At 40.7% G+C, this 18,507-nt stretch overlaps 1 long non-coding RNA gene across 1 annotated transcript; it reads left to right on the top strand.

The window, feature by feature from the left end:
* Nucleotides 1-10,664: 10,664 nt before the first annotated feature.
* On the top strand, nt 10,665-11,311 carry LOC143724618 (uncharacterized). Its single transcript, XR_013197419.1, has 3 exons — nt 10,665-10,692; nt 10,751-10,814; nt 11,053-11,311. It is a non-coding gene; the product is annotated as an uncharacterized LOC143724618 (long non-coding RNA).
* Nucleotides 11,312-18,507: the final 7,196 nt, after the last annotated feature.

Genomic DNA, 18,507 nt, shown 5'->3' with positions numbered 1-18,507 from the left:
GTTCCGCTGCACTTCAAGCCATTTCTGATGGATGAAAGATCCAGACAAAAAGACATAAAGTCTTTCCAACAAAGAAAAGAAATTGCCAGCATCAGGCACACTTTTGATGGCATCTACTATGACCAGGTTGAGACGGTGTGCACTGCAGTGCACATAAAATGCATGCTTGGCCACTGCTTTTATTCTTGCTTGGACACCTGAATGGGCCTCACTCATTACAGCTGCCCCATCTTACCCCTGACCTACCAGATTTTTCTTCTACTCCACTTTTCTTCTACATACTTTTCCAAACAGTCAATTAATTTCTCAGTTAACCCAGTAGCATCCAGCTTTTCTGCCTCTTGACATTTTAGAAAGCTCTCATAAATCAGACCCTTGTAATAGTATCTCAGGACAATTGACATTTGCTCTTTTTTCTGAATATCTTTAGTTTCATCTACTAGTATTTCATTCTGGATGGTTTTATTTGTATACAACGTACTTGTTGCTGTTCATATCTTATTTTAACAATGGGATCATGGTTGCCCACATCACTCCTGCTTGATGGCAAAAAAAAAAAACACCTGAGCTGAGCTAGATTTTCGGAAGCAGTTAGGACAGGAATTTCAGTTTTGATGTATTTTCTGTTACCTTTTTCTGGTAATGTTCTATCATGACACCCAACAGTGAGGTATTTTTGTCTCGCATCTTTTTGTTCTTTGCCCATGCTACCGTTGTTCAGATTTCTCAGATTTGGCATGAGAAGAAAACCCACTATCTTTAAAGCTACAATATGTCATTTGTAATTTATGCCGCTAAGGGTCGCTAACCTCTGTTGTGAACTTTTTCTTCTCAAGTGTTGAAAAGATAGAGTTGCAGACCAGGAGATTGTTGAGGTATAAGTTCTTTATTTCGTCGCTGTAGTCATCTCAATCAAGTCTAACTAAGGCAGTATACATTTAGTTCATATACCCTTTCAGGGGGAGGAGTTACATAAAGGTGGAAACAAAAGCATGTAAATGAGGCATACGGGTTAAGGAATGTGCCCTAGACTGAGAGTGTTACCAATCCTAATCCAATCAGCATAACAGTGTAATGTATCCAATCAGCCAGACTCTTCACCGATACCTTCACATTATCTTAATGGCCAGGCAGTGCATAAAGACAAAAGGCTATAGTCTCAGGGCTCTGACCAATTTAACTTACAATAGAGAGCTGGACAGACAGGAACAGGGAGGTTTGTGACATCATTTACCTTAGATACAAAATTCACACTAATAAACTTTCTCATTTTCTATACTATTGTATTGGAAGCTCAATTAAACATTTAAATAAAATTTGTAATCCTACATTTCCCCCTTTGAGAGTTCTAAATAACTCTCACATTATATACAAATTTAAACACTTAAAAGTTCATTCTTGTAACTTGTGGTCGTTACAGGCACATAACTCATGTTCTGTGTTTGCTTTTCTGTAATTGCATGTTGACACAGAAACAAAACATGCAAATAGGGTCCGTGAGTCTTTTCTGGTTGGAACTGTGATTTTCTCGTGATCAATCAAGTTTCTGAACCATGAAGAATTATCTTCAGTCATCTTGGTGTAATTTGCTGAAAGATCAAGAATGTCTTGTTGGACCAACATGTTTGTGCACAAGTGAGTCCTGGAATGCAGTCATCTTCGGATGTGACATGCACACTTTCTTTCCAGCAAACAAGGCATTTGTGACATATTCATCAGCTCTAAGAATATGTTGTTTCTGGAGTCCGGACTTTGTGCGATCTTCATGATGTGTAGTAGTAGGACAATCTTGATCATGTCGATGGATGACTGAAGGTTTCGTAGTCTCTGCGTTGTGTATTTTTTTCTTTTTCTTTTCTTTATCCTTTTGTGATAGTTGTCTCGGAAGTGGGTCAAGTTGTTTCTTGAGGTTTTCTTGTGGCTTCATACGCAGATGACGAGGTCAGTGCGTATGGGTCTCGGGAAGTCATCAGTGGTATCTGCACAGAGTAAGAAAGAAAACAAAAGACAGGAGAGCAGTATTTGTTCACACACTGGGGTTGTAAACTTTTTCTGAGTCTGCTAGACAGTAGAGCAGTATTTGTTCAAACACTAGGGTTGTAAACTTCTTCTGGGTCTTCTATTGTTCCATCTTTCCCTATTTCTTAATTCCTTTGACACCAAAAGAACGCAGTGAGGTAAGGATGGACTAGGATAGGGCCTATGAGGGAGTCTTCACCGCAGAGTTTGACCCCCGAAGCCTGTTGCATTCGGTTCTTCTCTGGGCTCCTCACTGGTTCCGTGTCCTAACCTATCCCTGTTGGTGGGGGAACAACCTTACAGTGTGTACAATTAGTCCAGGTTTTCCTTCCCTGACACAATACTGCAGCTGCTGTAATCAACATCACTTGATGTGGCCCATGCCACTTTGGTTCTAACGGCTTGTTTCTGAATGACTTTATCATGACCCATTGACCTGGGATGATTGTGTGTCCACCTTCTGGTGGAGTCTGCCAACATGACTCAACTCTCCCTCTGGCACTCTGTACCGCCTTTGTTAGGTTTTAACAGTAAACAATCAGGGCATCTGAGGCAATGTGTACATCAGCATTTCTAAGATCAATCACACCTGGCATCTGCATGGGGCGTCCAGTAATAATCTCATGAGGGCTCAGTCCTACTGTTCTGTTAGGTGATGCTCTCATACTACACAGTACTGCTGGCAGTGCTTCGACCCATGGTACCCCTTCCTGATGCATTTTGCTTAGTCTGGTTTTGATTGTTCTGTTCGATCGTTCAACCTGTCCTGATGCTTGTGGCCTGTATGGGCAGTGAAGGTTCCACTTAATCTGCAACATTCTAGACACTTCCTTGACTATCTGTCCTGTGAAGTGTGTACCTTGATCTGAGTCAATGCTGGTAATCCCCATCTGGGAATGAAATCAGTGACAAGCAGTATTTAGCAGTATTTAGCAGTATGTGCAGCTGTAGCACGCCCTGTTGGATAAGCTTCTACCCATCTTGAGAACTTGTCTATTACTAACAAAACATCAGTTTTTCCCTTACAACGAGGCAATGATATGTAATCAACTTGCAGGTGACGAAATGGTCCTGGTGGAGCTGGGGTATGTGCTGCTGGTGTAGTGGCTGCTGGTATATCATTATTTTTCTGACATGTAACACACCTTTTGGCTGTTTCTGTGGCTACATTTCTGAATTTTGGATTCCACCACTGATTTGAGAACCTGTGATTCATCGTTGCTGGACCACTGTGACCTAAACTGTGTATTTGTTGAGCCAAATATGGCAGCAGTGATTCGGGAGCAACATACTTTCCCCCTTTGGTCCAGCAACCGGATGAATCCACTGTGGCTCCTTTGTCTAACCATGTCCATGCTTCATACTGAGGAACGTCTTTGTACAGTTCAATTATTGATTCAGGAGGCATAATTGTCTTCTGTGCTGCACTACCTGAACACACTTGTACAGTTGCATAGAAACAAGCCTGTTTAGCTGCCATATCAGCAAGAGCATTACCTTTAGCTTCCGTAGTATTAGTTGTGAGATGTGCTTTCACTTTGATCACTGCTAATTTCTTTGGAAGTTTCATGGAAAACATTAGACCTTTCACTAATTCAGCATGCTTAATGGGGGATCCCGCAGAAGTTAGAAACTGCCTGGTTTGCCAAATGACACCAAAATCATGAATTACCCCAAAAGCATATCTGTAATCTGTGTAGATATTAGCAACTGATCCTGAAGCTAGCGTGTATGCTCTTGTTAGGGCTACTAGTTCTGCAGCTTGAGCTGAAAAATGATCTGGAAGACGTCCTGAAGCTAACACTTCCATGGTGGACGTTACTGCATAACCTGCTCGTCTGTTACCTTTTTCTTTTACTTCACTCATAGGTGTATATGTAAGCGTAACACAATCGTGAGTAATTTCTCCTTCATCCTCTAACAAAACTTCAGTCATAGCAGACATCATACATGAGGACGGATTTGTGACAGGTGCACGCTGTAAGACAATATTTGGCATTATTGTGGACACTGCATGAGGGCTTTTTTTCATTTACAGTCTGATCTAACACTATTAATGATGAAAGGCCTGTGCTGTAAAATAACATTTAAGGCTGTGAGTCTACTTTAACCAGTGTCCCCCAAAGGAAAAACTGAGATAGTCACTTTCCTTTTGTTCTATTAAACAAAAAACAGAAGTCTTTTATCTCTGTTGCAAGTTAGTGGGGAAATAAAGCACTCACAGCCCAAATGGTTAACACGTCAACCAGCTGCCCCAGTTTAATGATGAGGGGAGGGGCTGCTTCATAGTAGCAAGCAGACTGAGTAGGAGCTGAGTAACATTGTTAACTTGTTTAAAGTTCTTTTTGTTTTTCCTACACTCTTTTCCCCAATGTCCATGTTTACCACAATAATAACAACTGCTGCCCTCTCTCTTAGGACATTTGCGTTTCTGTTGATTCTCTGTGTTGACCTTAAAGGATGCTGCTGTAATTTTTACTCTTTCCTTGACATCAGAGTCTCTTTCCCATGCAGCCAAACTGTCTAAGTTGTTTTGTATGGTTCTAGTGGACCATGTTAAGTCTAAGAAAGGCAATGCTTTTCTATGTTCTGACAACAGACCATCAAACCATGTGCGAACTAGGGGACCATTATCTTCTAGTACCTTCTCTGAAGTGTCAGCTATACCACTGTATGCTGCTGCTGACTGGCAAAATCTTTGAGTGTACTCACTAACAGTTTCACCCTTCTTCTGTAAACAACTAGTGATCTTCGACCAGTCAATTATAGGTCCAACAATGTTCTTCAACGCTTTCAGAACTCCCTCTCTCAATTTATCTTTTCTGGCATGTTGTAGTTCAGAAGTAACAGCAGACTCAAAACTGTTGAATTCAGATTCAGTTAGAATTTGTGACATCAGCTGTGTGACTTCTGCCAACGACATGTCGTAAAGACGCATTTTACTGATCAATGCCCTTCTAAATTCAGAAACATCAGTGCGTACTGAAGGTAAGCTTTGGGATAGTCTTTCTATGTCTCTAGGTCCGAGTGCTTTGGCAACAGTTTGGTTTTGGACAACAGAAGAGTTGGGAGGAACACTTTCAGTTCCCTCAATTCCCTGAGATCTTCTTGCAACACAAACCTTTACTGAATCTACAGGCTTATCAGTTACTGACGGGATGTCTACATCTGTTTCAAAGAATGCTTTTAAGTCAGGATAAGTTTCATCTGACTGTTGGTCTTCTGAGTCACATTTGGTTGAGGCCTTGTTATGGCCCACCTTAGTGTGCATTTGTTTGTTCTGTTCTTTTAATTTAGCTATACACCTAGATTGTTCTTGTGCAATGGATAAGCTAAATTCCCTATGGCAACAGATTATGCCTTTCATGTTTTTCTTTCTGATACATGCACCTAACACCTTCTTGCATTCTTCAATAGACCAAATCTTATCTGGATGAATCTCATATTTCTGTGTTAGTTCTTGTCTAACTTTTTCAGTGACTATTAGATCCATCTGTTCTCCTAACAGTGTTTTAAATTCGCTATCTGACCACAAAGGATTAGCAAAACCACCTTTTTTAGTTGTGGAGATTAGTCTAGCACGTTTCTTAATCATTTTGTGGATTTCTTTGTTACCACACAAACAAACACTAAAAGTTCTCTGATCCACAGAAGGGTACACTCGTTAACACAGATTACTGTTGTTAATGCTAACCTTCTCTGCCTAAAGCAAAGGATACACAAATTACTAGCAATTTATGCTAAAATCTTCCCTGCCTGAAAAAAACATTTGCCACTTCCCTGGCAAAGCAGAGGATAAAACAATATTAACATGTACGTTAATCTTCCCTGCCTGAAAACAGAGGGTACAATATATTAGCACTTGATGCTAATCTTCCCTAATTTTATAGAGGATAAAACAAACAAAAACACTAAATCTTCTCTGATCAAAAGAGGCTACACTCGATAACACAGTTAACCTTCCTTGCCCAGAGCAAAGGGTAACACACAAAATATTAGCACGTTACACTAATCTTCTCTAAAAGGAAATGCAAAGGATCTTTCACCTTCCTAACTTTTAGAGGATAAACACATCCCTGTTTGAACAGAGGTTCACCAATATTAACACGTAATGTTAACCTTCCCTGCCTGAAAACAGAGGGTACAATATATTCGCACTTGATGCTAATCTTCCCTAATTTTATAGAGGATAAAACACTTCCCTGGCAACGCAGAGGGTAAACAGTATTAACATGTACGTTAATCTTCCCTGCCTGAAAAACAGAGGATACATTTCATCTCTAAAGCAACTTTAGAGGATAACTTTAGTTAACAAACCCTACAGCTGTCTGTTAACTTCTTCTCTGATGGCACAGAGGATAATTTTTACTGGTTTTTCAACGGTTCTTTGAATGGAGTGAGACTCACCAAATTTTTGTTGTATGGAAAAATTCCGTCTGGAAACTCAGTCAGAGATCTTTGTTGAGCTTGGTTCTGGAACTCAGTTATCTTTGTTGAGATCTTTGTTGAGATTCAGTTCTGGAACACAGTCAGCTTTGTTGAGATCTTTGTTGAGATTCAGTTTGCGAACTCAGGCAGCTTTGTTGAGATCTTTCTGGATTCAAAAGATTCAGTCTGGAACTGGAAAGTCAGATCTTTGTTGAGATCTTTTGAGCTTTGAAGTTTCAAAAGTTCATTCTTTGTTGAGTTTCAGTTTCTCCATCCGGGTCACGGCACCATCTGTTGTAAACTTCTTCCTTCTTCAGTGTAGAAAAACTCAGAAGCGAAAACCAGGAGACTTATTTAAGCAGGATTCTTTATTCGCTGTAGTCTGCTTCGTACCCAAAACAAATCAAGTCTAACTAAGGCAGTATACATTTAGTTCATATACCCTTTCAGGGGGAGGAGTTACATAAAGGTGGAAACAAAAGCATGTAAATGAGGCATACGGGTTAAGGAATGTGCCCTAGACTGAGAGTGTTACCAATCCTAATCCAATCAGCATAACAGTGTAATGTATCCAATCAGCCAGACTCTTCACCGATACCTTCACATTATCTTAATGGCCAGGCAGTGCATAAAGACAAAAGGCTATAGTCTCAGGGCTCTGACCAATTTAACTTACAATAGAGAGCTGGACAGACAGGAACAGGGAGGTTTGTGACATCATTTACCTTAGATACAAAATTCACACTAATAAACTTTCTCAGTTTCTATACTATTGTATTGGAAGCTCAATTAAACATTTAAATAAAATTTGTAATCCTACACCTCTTACAGTAGCAGAGTTGTTGGTTGACGCATAAGTGGAATTACGAACTTGCCGTCATGCCGATGGATCTAATAATGTTTATGGATGAGTGAATACATTGATGTTTTTAACATGACTGTGGTATGAAGCGGCGCGATAGCTAACGAGAGACAGATCTCAGCGCCGCACGCGAATCCCGCGGATATAAAGGAATAAGGACATTTAATTCTACCGAACTAACGTACCCGCAAGTGCTGAATTAATACTCACACAGGTCAGTTTATTAGACGAATGAAGCTTGTGAGGGAACGCAGCGCTGTTTCACTTGGTCTACACTATCACACTAAACTGCATTTGAGTGTGTTAAAGTTATAATGTTATTATATGTGTTAGTTTGTCTGTATAAGACTAGCAGTAAGCTAGATCAACATTATAGTAACATACTGATCATATTCTAACATTTCATCATGTTGAGCTATATAACATTGATTAGTTTTATGTACATTTGCTCACCTGTCTAATAAAGTACATGCAGGAGTGGCGTCTCTGTCGAGTCGAAGTTAGTCGCGGACGCTAGCTCTCGGCATCTCGAAAACGCCACGCATATATTGATCCTCATTTTAGTTCTCCCTTTGTCCCAAAGTCTGCTTGCCATGGTCCATAATGTTTGAACGAAACAACAGCGTGAGTTTGCGCTAGATGTAACACTGTTGGCCACGTCTGTCGCCAAGGTTACTATAGCAGTACGAGATGGAAACCAGGGATAACGCAGATATTACGCCATTGACAGGCGATGAACATGGACGAGCCATTATTTAAAATTGGAATTTCTCTGAAATTAAAAATCTTTGGGAACTTTTGGGGTATTGTAAGTACTCAACTGCAGGAAATGTATCACACTGTGCAAGTGATTTTTGGATATTTTATTACACAATACTTACATATTGTAGCTTTAAATGTAGCCTTCTTCCAATTACTGTGCCCCTGAAAGGAGGTAAAAACACTCTTTGGAGCATCAGGGAGAGAAAAGGGTCTACAAGCAAAACAGTAGCAGGCATCTCTTGTCTGCGAGTACTCAAGCCTTGGATGATTTTTGTACCAGTCAGCACAGAAGCTCTGCTGGACTCCGCCTTCAAAGGTCTTTGGGAACTGTAGTTTTGGCTGGGTCGGGCCATCCAACCTAAATTTGTGATATATCTAAAATACAAAATACTTTTTTTTTTAAAGTCAAATAAAAATCGCTTATATTCAAATGCAACAATATGAAGCAAACATTGAACACCTAAAAGTTTATTTACAGCTACCTGAAATCTCTAGTATTTTTAACAGTTACTTTTAACATAGATCTCACCAGTATCTAACAATATAAGCACTGAATGAAAGTAAGCAAGGTAAACATATATTGAGGTATGGTCCTTTACATGATAAATTATAGGTTACATAAATAAAATAGGTTTTGCCTATTTTATGATAATGTAAAGATGTTTGAAAGGCACCATGAACACAACATATCATGAGCAACTGACACAGGGTGCTGATGTTTCAAGCTCTCTCTCAATTCTCTTTCAATGTCTGAGCTCTCTTCCTCTCTTAGCCCTAACCCTTCCACTTCTTCTGTTTCCTCACTTCTTTCTAGCTCTTTGTCATCCATTTCTAGATACTTTCTTCCACCACTCCATCTTCTTCTCTGTCTTCCACAACTTCATTTGTACCTTTTTCTGTTATCTGCACCTTCCACTCCCACAGTATCTTTTCGATTTTTATAGTATTTTGTAACCGAATTAATTTATCTTTAAAAATATGACAGTATTTCAGTACCTGATTTGATGATGTGATCTTCAATCGACTTCAGCATATGCAACGGTTTTACCATTGTCGTGGAAGGCCTGTCTATGGCTCCCTGTCTACGGTTCCCAAATTTCTCATTTCTCGTTTATTTCTGGCTTTAACGTATCTTAAGAGAATAGGAGATCTTCAGGCCCTGATGGTTGCCCTTGTGTGTTTGATTTTGCACCAGGTATTGTGAAAGCTTTTCCACACCTTAGACTGGGTTATGTTTCTAAGGTCCTCACTAATGTGGCACAATCAATAGTGTTTCAGGCTTCAGTCAGAGCATTGGATGCTTATGTCCACAGAGCTGCCCTGTGGTGTAAAATTTATCAGAATCAAGCAGAGGTGTTCCCATAGCAACGCTTCTATGACGCAGCATCTCGCTCCCTTCTCAGGGAATGTCTCGGTTATGTATGTAACCCTCGTTCCCTGAAGGAGGGAACGGAGACGTAGTCGACGTGTTGACTGATTGGGATCACGTCAGGGAGCCTGTCATCTTCGAGTACTGTAAAAACGAGCCAATGCACATTGGTGTGCGTGAAATACATCACACACTCCGCCCCCGCGGCGCGGGTATAAATACGGAAGTGGATGCACGGACCAGTTGTTTTTCGCTGAGGAGTCGAGCGGAGCCCGGAGTCAGTGGTGGTGCCGCAATAGTGGTGAGGGGACTATGTCTCCGTTCCCTCCTTCAGGGAACGAGGGTTACATACGTAACCGAGACGTTCCTTTTCAGTCGCTCACGTTCGACGTAGTCAACGTGTTGACTGATTGGGATCCCAATTAAAACGGCACTATTGCCGCCACCAGTGCCTAGACAGAAGATCCCCCCAATAATAAACAACTGCAGAACCGCAGAACCATACGTCATAGCAGTGTGAGGACGACAGCGCCAGCCTCACAGTCTGGTGCCGGAAGTGGGCGGAGTTCATGTTTAACTATGGCGGAGCACACGGTAGAACAAGGAAAAGAAGAGAAGAAGGTAAAAAGAAGCTCTATCTTTGATGGATGCAACACACTTAACGTTATACGCTTATACAAAACGGCTCTAAGTATTTTGCAAGTTAATATTCAACAATACTATTGATCTGTTGTTGACACCATTATATGAGAACTGAACTTAGCTGGACGATGACATCCCTGTTTTCTCCAGAATGGCTATATAGATTAATTAACTGAATTAATAACTTTTTTATAACAGAAATGAAACAACACTGAATTTACTTAAGCTGGATTATGACACTATTTTGTTCTAGATCTGCAGAGAAAAACTTTGTTGCATTATTTTCCTATTATCCATCCCTGTAAAGCTGCTTTGAAACAATCTGTATTTTAAAAAGTGCTATATAATAAATGTGACTAAGTGAGAATTGTGACGAAAGCACTTGATCATGTATTGTTAATTTACTGTTGGATTGTATCACTTTGTTAGGTTACATATTCATGGTTTGTGATTTAATTTGTTGTTGGCGTTGTATTTTACAGCATTTGTTAAATTTTCTGACCATGAGAATTGCATTAAGGGTATTTTATTTCACCTATAGAAGCGCATAACGATTACGAAAAGGTTCAGCGCTACCACCTTTTCGGATGGAGAATTTTGCCATTGAAAGGTAACTCTCTCAAGTTTTTCTCTGTCTATAAATTAACTTAAAAATGTATTTGTCACAGGAAACATGCTGCCGTTGATGTGCAGGTGCCACCTAAATTACAAGAGACTGAAATTGGCGACAAGGTATGTTTTTATCGTCTCAAACGGGCACATGAAAGAGCATAATTTCAAAACATTAATTTACATGCATCCTGGTTAAAACACAATGTATTGTTGAGGACACTTCCAATCTCCCCATGGACGACAGATGGAAATTAGCTAGCAGCTAAATGTGGTGCAAACCTTCTCTTCTCTTGTGAGAATGATTTCTTTTAAATTAATTAAATATTTCATTCCTTTTTTGTACTCTTCTCTCATGAAGGAACCACAGATAGTCAAAGACCTCAAGACCGCAGTTGGATGGCTGCAGAAGAACTGCCACTCATTCAGGGGTTTTGTGGAAGAGCCGTGGTATTTGAACTTAAAGAAGGAAGACCAGGAAAAGGCCCTTCTTAAACTTGATCAGGCGGGGAAAAAAGATGATCTGGAACTGGCCAAAGAGCCTTTCATGTTTCGGTTCCAGTTTAAAGAAGACATGGAAGTTTTTCTTTGCAAGTGTCGTGATGAAAGGCGCCTCAGGATTAACTCCGTAGCATAGCTGACATTTCTGGATCTGGCCCGAGCAATGTTACACTCCCAGAGGGAGATAACACAGCCGAGTCTTCATCTCCAGAGGCCAGCTCACCCTCCGATGCTGCTATCGACATCTTATCCTCTGGGGGAACCCCCATTGAAACAGCTGTTCGGTCCATTACAGTTGCTCTTTCAGGAAATGAAAACTCTCACCAGTGCCGGAGGACACAGCGGAATGATCGCGGCAACACTGGCAGGGATGGTGCAGCACTCACTTTCTTCGCCCTCAACCGGCCGTCAGACAAACAAACACAATTTTTACAGAGAATTGTGATGCTGTTAATACAGCAGTTGAATGGTAAATGGACTGCATTTATATTGGGCTTTAACAGACCCATGGCCACCAAAGCGCTTTACATATTGCCTCACGTTTACCCATTCACTCACTCTTTCATACACCGACGGTGGTGTCAGCCATGCAAGGCACCATCCAACTCGTCGGGAGCAGCTGGGGTTAGGTTTCTTGCTCATGGACACCTCGACACTTGGTCAGGTGGAACCGGGGATCGAACCACCAACATTTCGGTTTGTAGACAACCTACATGAACCACTGAGCCACTGCCGCCCCTTTGAGTTGAGAGCTCAGAAGGCTCGCGACCACCGCTACACTCGCGCTGTAGAACCACCAGCACCGGGTGAGACTTCCTGAAGAAGCGCCAACACCCTCGCTCGACACACTATCTCTTCAGAGACATCGACATGAAGACTGTTCGGCTCCGAAGCGAAAGACAATTGGTGCGTGCATCCAGTTCTGTATTTATACCCGCGCCGCAGGGCGGAGTGTGAGATGCAGATCTCGAACGGCACGCCAATGTGCATTGGCTCATTTTAACAGTACTCGAAGATGACAGGCTCTCTAAGCGTGATCCCAATCTGTCGACACGTCGACTAAGTCGAACGTGAGCGACTGAAAGGGAACCATGGTTACAGATGTAACCTGAGGCGTCTTTTATGTTGCTTTCTTTCTAATAGGTGCAACGACATTGCAAGAAGTCAATTTTTTTAGTGCTTTCAAAATACAAATTAATATATAAATGGGCTGATTACTGATCTGACTTTAAACTAGACCATTAACGTCTTAGGTTACGACTGTAATCTATGTTTCCTGAGAACAGGGAACGAGACACTGCGTCGATGACACTGTGGGGAACGTCTCCAGGAGAACCGGTGTCTGAAAAGCTTATCCAATCACAGCAAACGTATTGACCAGGGACAGTCTATGACATCACTACTAGTGCGACTCGGAAGTATAAAAGGGGCGCCTAGAGATATTATGTTGTTATAGATATAGATATTATTGTTATATTACAATATCACATGAGTAAGAGTGCCGTTTTTCCGTGCACAATTGCAAATGTGATATTTATTTTATACAACAGTTAAATGAACATTAAGTTAACATTGTAAGTTACATTTTATACAAAATATTGTCAATATTGCTTGTTGCTTTTTAATATAACAATTATCTCTTCAGAGACATCGACATGAAGACCGATCGGCTCCGAAGCAAAAGACAATTGGTGCGTGCATCCACTTCTGTATTTATACCCGCGCCGCGGGGCGGAGTATGAGATGCAGATCTCGAACGGCACGCCAATGTGCATTGGCTCGTTTTAACAGTACTCGAAGATGACCTAAGCGTGATCCCAATCTGTCGACACGTCGACTACGTCGAACGTGAGCGACCGAAAGGGAACCATGGTTACAGTTGTAACCTGAGGCGTCTTTTAACAAGCAGAATCACTGAAGGAGAAAATCACAAATTGTAAGTCGCCATTATGGTGATCGGTGTCGACTTGACTTGGGCTCTTGGTCCTTACATTTTTAACTTTAGATTTAGTTAGGCTGTTGTAACTGAGTTATAACTGCTTGATGAACAAAGACAAAAAATTATCTGATGGTGTTGGTTGTGTTTTAACATAATAATTTTTTACCTGAATCACCGAACTCATTTAGAGCCTAATCTCTGAGTTAGATTTACTTTATTGCACTGTTCTTGCAAACTATATCTGAAGTTAAAAAAGTTGTGACGGTTAAGAGGCCAACTAAAGCCGGCACTGATTACCATAATGGTGACTTGTGATTTTCTCCTTCAGTGATTCTGCTTGTTAACATCAGGTGTCTTCAATAATTCTCAATCATCACTCAATTAATCACTTAATTATCACATTAACTTTAACACTGCTTCAGTGTTAGTTATAACACTCTGAGTGTGGACTCATATAAACACTGAGCAGTGTTAATTTAACACTGGGGATTTTGCTGTGAATGCAGTGTAAATATATTAATGCCAGTTCTGATGCCGCTTCTGTGTCACCTCTGCACTGCAAAGATGGATTTTGATTTAATGATTTAATTTGACTGCTAAAAGTGGTACTGTGTTATTATTCTAATAAAATTAAATTTGAATGTTAGAATTTTACATAAAAGGTGATGCATACATCTAATTAGTTTAGAAAAAATGTCCGTATATAGGTGAAAATGCCCCTGGAAATCAATTTAAGGTGGCAAATATTGCTCCTTTATAAAAATGTTAACTGCTTTTAAGTGACCACTGCTTGGAATATGAATATCTTCGTGAGTCAGCTGTCAACAACAGGCCTAAACCAGCCATGGTTCCAGTACACAAACACATTCAGTAAAATATAATCTAATTATTATCAACAAAACCTTGAATGTATCGAGATAGGTTTTTGTCAATATTGCACACCCCTAATGCACGATTTAAATGCAGCCGAGCACTCCTTCGGGAAGAAAACCCTTTTCTTTCACCCCGATGTCAGCCAGGCTCAGCCACAGATGTCTCTCCGTGACCACCATCGCCGCCATCGACCCTCCGATCGGGGCAGCAGCTTTTTTGGTGGCCCAGAGAGCCAGATCTGTGGTTCGGCGCAGCTCGTCCAACGCGTCAGGAGAGAGACCCTGACCCTGGTCCAAATCCTTCAGCAGGTCTGGCTCTCTTGTAACACAGACATAATGTGCAAAGCAGCACCAGCCTGACCGCTACCGCGTATGCCCTGTCATTCAAGCGAGATGTGGCTTAGAAGGCAGGGCCGAAGCATTCAGTGCCGACGCCTGTCCAGTGGCAAGATAGTTCGCGAACATCTCGTTGATTGGGGGCGTCAACACATACCCATGTTCACGCATCCCCTCAACATCAGCATAGTTTGCTCGCTGATGGTGATGGATGCGTGCTGCATACAGGTTCTTGGTGCAGATACCTGTTCCTCTTCCCTTGAAAAGTGGGCCAAACGAAAGCAGAGTTTTCTTAGGGGAAAACTCTCACAGTTTGCACAACCAGGTCTCTCAAGAGCTGATCGTGCGTGGTCTTCGCCCTAACTGTAAACGCATAAGTTGTGTGCTATCAGGTGTCAAAATCCTGCGACACGGATCCACACACTTCTTGAAACGTTTGTCAACCATAATTTTCTTTACCTTGAATTTTTTCTGGGTGATCGCAATTCAAATAAGACGAAAAGAGGATGACATGTTCTCTAGGTGCCCCTTTTATACCTCCGGGTCGCACTAGCTGTGACGTCAGGCTGTCGCCGGTCAATACGATTGCCGTGATTGGCTAAGCTTTCAGACACAGGTTCACGCGGAGGCGTTCCCCGTAGCGTCATCGAAGCAGTGCGAGAACTAACCCGTCACACTCTGGGTGTCAGCATTGTCTTTGTGGCTGAAAATAAGTATACTTAGTTTTTTGGTAATTTAGACTTTTATCTTAATTTATCTTAACTTAATCTAATCTAGTTAAGTGGATTAAGGCAACAAGTTTGCACAATTTCATTAAGTAATATTAACAAATGTACTTTCACTGATTTTTACTGAATCCTCTGTTTTCCATGTTACTCAACGAATGCATTCCTTGAATTTAAATTTAAGAAGTTTCCCTCTTCTTTTTAAAGTTTAAAATTTCCCTCGGTTTCACAGACAAGGCTTAAACCTAGTCCCAGACAAAATGCATTTTTGAGATTTTTTATCTAAAAGCAATTTGCTCTGACATATCACTAAATATGTCAGTGCCATTGTTTTGTCTCAATGCACACCAGTAATGCTTTTCCCCCCTAAAGTATGTTTATAAAAGTTACTTAAATGTCTGAATAGGACTGAATTGGGAGAGTAATTGCTGAAATTCTGTTTAATTTTATATATTTTGAGGAATAGAAAAGACCTGTTAGTGTTTAATGTTTCCTTATGTTGGACATATACATGTAGAAAGCACAAGCTCCCCTCTTTAAAACAATGGCAATCAAAAACCCACATGGGTGAAAACTGGAATTTTAATCTTACTATAACATTATCAAGTAAAACTATACATAGAACTAATTCAAAAGGATTTGCACATACTCATATAATTTTTTTCTCGTTTACTTTAGTTTCTCTAGTTCATACAACTAAATTGAATTGATAGTAACACATGTTAGATTGGATTACATCAACTGAATTTTCCATACATTGGCTATGCCTGCAAAAGTCCTTTTTTTTCTTATGCCCCAGAACTTTTGCATATCCAGATTTTATACTAATGTGTTTTTGAATATCTGGACAGCAAATTATTGCTGTTGGACAGTAATTTTTTCAAATCTGATGCGATTCTAATCAGATTTTTTTTTACAGCAAGTAAATCATTTTACATGATTTTGATTCAGGCAGCATTACAGGTCAGAGGTCAGATTGGATCGGAACATCATATTATGCTGTTCATCTGTTTGAAGACCGGAATGACGCGCGTATGGGGATGAGTTTGTTAAGGATCAGTGCCGATGGCTGTCGTGTTGATGAGGGAGAGTCTTGATGACACAATCTCTGCTGACACTTCAGGAATGCGTTGTGGTCGTGTCCAGGCTCAGGTCCACAATCTGATCTGGATGCGGCCCGGGTCCGGCTGATTACAGTTAACCTCGGAATAAACAGAAAGACTAAAATTAGTATAGATGGCATTCTTCTTATGATGTAGTGAGTACACAGCGCCGCCGCTCCCACCACGCGCATCACGTGCTGTGCGTAGGGCACCCAAGTCTCCTGGAAGTTCTGGGAGTCTCCCGCATATTGATAGCGGCTCCCTGATGCCTGCAAATTAGTTGAAAATTTGAAATCTTAAAGGAATTATGCTTAGGGCACCAAAATGGCTAGCAGCGGCACTGCGAGAACATCAGGTGTTATGAAGTGTTCCTGGTTCCGGATGACCCAGGGGCGGATCTACAGGGGGGCAAGGGGGGGCAGGTGCCCCCCCACTCTAGAGCCTTGCCCCACCAGCTGCCCCCCTAACTTTGATGATCCAAAAAATGTACTTGTAAAAACAACTCGCAAGCTTCTCAAAACAGTGAACTAAGCGATACATTTACCAAAATTGAACAATTTAATTTTTATTAAAGCCCCTCCCCCCTCCCCCCTCCCCCTCAAATACTTAGTACGTCCCTGATTCAAACGTGCAGAGCGGCGTTCACTCAGTCTGGCTCTCACACACACACACACACACAGCGAGTCTGCTGCGGTGCGGTGGCCCTGCAACCCGACTGGAGAGACTGAGCTGCCCCAGAGCCTCTGAAGGTGAAGTGAGTTTCCCCAGGTGTAGTTAAACGCACGTTTAACTTAGTTACATTTTTAATGAATGCAGTGTATGCTAAAGACGACCCAGCATCAGCAAAAACAGCGAGTCTATTACGTTAGCCAAAATCAGTGGTCAAATCGCTCCCTCGTGATTTGTAAGAGCACTCTTCCCTTTGATTAGCCTAATTTTGATTTTTGTAAAGACAAGAACAGCTTAATAAAAAATATAAATTGTTGGTATCAATAACGTTTACTGGTGGTCGCCGTTACGTTACAACACACAATACAGTGCCAGTTAGGAGATCGATCATTTGATTAGCTAAGCAAATCCAATTCCTCTAGATATCACAGCAATGAAACCAGGTTCCAACTGGGGAAATAACATACAATTAGGATTATTATATTAAGTAGTCTAAACTGGTGTGTGTGCATGTGATAAATCTTTCTGATTTTATATTTGTTATATAGGCTATTATTAGCTACATGGACCTACAGTGTAATGTAACATAAGGTAGGGGTGGAACGGTACATGTATTCGTATTGAACCGAATCGGTACGGGCGTCACGGTTCGGTGCACGAATTTACACATAGAATACACGGTATAAAAATAAATAAAACTCTAAATAGCCATAAAATTCGCTCAATTCGCGTTTGGTCTGAACACAGCATATTACAGACTGCGATGTCAATATTGCAATGCTGAACTGTGTGTGTAGGCGCGAGAGAGGGAGAGGCGCGGGCGCGATCGAACTGTGTGTGCATGCGTGTGTGTGTGTGTGAGAGAGAGAGAGAGAGAGAGAGAGAGAGAGAGAGAGAGAGAGAGAGGCGCGGGCGCGATCAATTCAAACTGCAAAGTGTTTACATATATTTGTGTACACTCGCAATAAAACACAACATTGTGCTTTTGTCACACTCTCTTGTCAAACTGTAACCTACAACTGTCAAACAACCAAAATCACACAAACACACACACACAGTTTTACTTTTAAATTAAACATTCTACATTGATTAAAAAAAGAAGATCAAATGTGGTTTTTAATAGTAGCCTAGTATTATTTTATACGGAACTCAATTATTTATAATTCAGATGAGAATAAAGTTAGGGTTAATTAAAATATATGTATATTGTATATATATAATAAAACAAATATATTGATCTGAAATATGGCAAATTCATTCATTAATTAATGAACATAAATTCATTCAAACATATGGCAAGGTATTTTTCTTTTTATTAATTTAATTAATAAACTAATTAAATTACATAAAAATATTGTCAGTGCACTACAAATATAAACTGGTTCTATGCCTTTATTAATAAAACTTATTTAAAAAATACAAGGCTTAAGACATTTATAAAAATGCCTTCTGCATTTTTGTTTTGCTTTTCACTCCATTGTACCGAAATCGTACCGAACCGTGATGTCTGAACCGAGGTATAAACCGAACCGTGACTTCTGTGTACCGTTCCACCCCTAATACAAGGATAACCAGAGGTTTTCACATATTGACTTTTGCAGGCAAGAGTAGTTGAAGGAAGTAGCTGGAGCCTAACCATTAAGGCTAAAAGTCCTTGGACACAATTATTGT

Source organism: Siphateles boraxobius, unplaced genomic scaffold, assembly GCF_051911475.1.
Source record: "Siphateles boraxobius isolate OS27281-9 unplaced genomic scaffold, OSU_SipBor_1 76, whole genome shotgun sequence".
In the NCBI taxonomy this organism is placed as follows: domain Eukaryota; kingdom Metazoa; phylum Chordata; class Actinopteri; order Cypriniformes; family Leuciscidae; genus Siphateles; species Siphateles boraxobius.
The sequence above is the reverse complement of the archived record's forward strand: the minus strand, read 5'-3'. Positions and strand labels throughout refer to the sequence as shown.